This window comes from Ursus americanus, chromosome 1, assembly GCF_024610735.1.
Source record: "Ursus americanus isolate L20-20 chromosome 1, mUrsAme1.1.p, whole genome shotgun sequence".
NCBI lineage: Eukaryota > Metazoa > Chordata > Mammalia > Carnivora > Ursidae > Ursus > Ursus americanus.
In genome coordinates this window covers 11,432,631-11,434,211 of record NC_142127.1, presented here as the reverse complement: position 1 = coordinate 11,434,211, position 1,581 = coordinate 11,432,631, and the positions used below count along the sequence as shown (strand labels likewise).

The following is a 1,581-nucleotide window of genomic DNA, read 5'->3' as shown; positions in this document are numbered from 1 at the left end:
GATGATTTCAAAGCATCTGTGATAAGGATGTTTTTACTTAACTATTGCTTTGACTCTTACTACTGTTACTGTTCTTATCATAAACATCTTCCTACATAAAGCTTTCTCAAGGTTTGGATTTTTGTCTAAGGATCAAAGTCTCAACAGTAGAATTCTAAATTTAAACATCTGGGTTATTTATTTACTTATTTATTTACTCATTTAGGTATTTATTTTATGGAAGTATAGGGCACACAGTTACATCACTGTCAGGTGTACAACACAGTGATTTTACAAGTCTATAGGTTATGCTGTGCGCACCCCCACCAGCGCAGCTCCCGTCTGTCCCCAGACAGCCCTATTACAATACATTGACCATATTACCTATGCTGAACCTTTTATCCCTGTGACTTACTCATTCCATACCTGGAGGCCTGCATCTCCCACTCCCCTTCACCCATTTTGCTCATCCCTCCCCTCTGGGAACCCTCCAGTTTGTTCTTGTATTTATGTGTCTGTTTCTGCTTTTTGTTTGTTTGTTTGTTTATTCCTTTGTTTCACAAACATCTGGGTCTCTTAAAGGTTTTCAGAACATAACACAAAATTGTTTTGCAAAAGGGTGATACCAATTCACTTATGCATAAGCCATTTATGAAGCTGCCTGTTATATCATAGCTTTAGCAGCATGGGATATTTTTATTTAAAGATTAATGGAATCTTGTGCTCATTTCGGCAGCACATACACTAAAATTGGAAAGATACAGAGAAGATTAGCATGGCCCCAGGGCAAGGGTGACATTCAAATTCGTGAAGCATTCCATATTAAGAAAAAATTAATAGCATCTTGTTTCTTTGGTTATCAGTGAATTTGAAGATTTTTTATATTTGTTTTCTGCTTATATTTTTAGGGTGTTCTTTCTAAAAAACAGTTCTGACACTTTGGTTTCCTACTTAGAAAGCCTCTGAGCCCACAGTGACTACACTTAGGACAAGAGTTCCGTGGAGCGTAATGGGTGTGAGCACACACGTTTGAACCAGAGATCTCTTTTCTTTGCTCCAGTTTGCCATGCAAAATCTGTGTGGCCTTCGATCAGTCCCTTGATCTTCGTTTTAATTCCCTCACCCACAAAAATAGGAAAAACAATACTAACCTCCTAGAGTCATCATGAGGATTAAATAAAATGTCCTTTGTAAAGACCTCCGTGAAGTATAAAATATAGCTCCAGATCAGTCATTGTCATTTCTGTCATGACAACATACAACACCTGTCATGGGGGCACCTGGGTGGCTCAGTCGGTTAAGCGTCTGCCTTTGGCTCAGGTCATGTTCCCAGGGTCTGGGGATCAAGCCCTGTGTTGGGTTCCCTGCTGAGCAGGGAACCTGTTCCCCTCCCCCCCCCCTTGTGCTCTCTCTCACTCTCCCTCTTTCTCAAATAAATAAATAAATAAATATTTTTCAAAAAAGATTTTATCCATTTATTTGAGAGAGAGTTAGAAAGAGAGAGCACATGCAGGAGCAGGGGAGGGGTAGAGGGAGAGGGGGCTCCCTTGGGAGGTTTGCATTCCTGCTGGTGGTACAGGGGGCTGGGCTGCTTCTTATCAG

General features: G+C 40.7%; 1 non-coding gene across 1 annotated transcript; it reads left to right on the top strand.

The window, feature by feature from the left end:
* Positions 1 to 699: 699 nt before the first annotated feature.
* LOC123796622 (U6 spliceosomal RNA) lies at positions 700 to 806 on the top strand. The gene has a single exon (XR_006780795.1). It is a non-coding gene; the product is annotated as a U6 spliceosomal RNA (small nuclear RNA).
* The last annotated feature ends 775 nt before the right edge of the window (positions 807 to 1,581 follow it).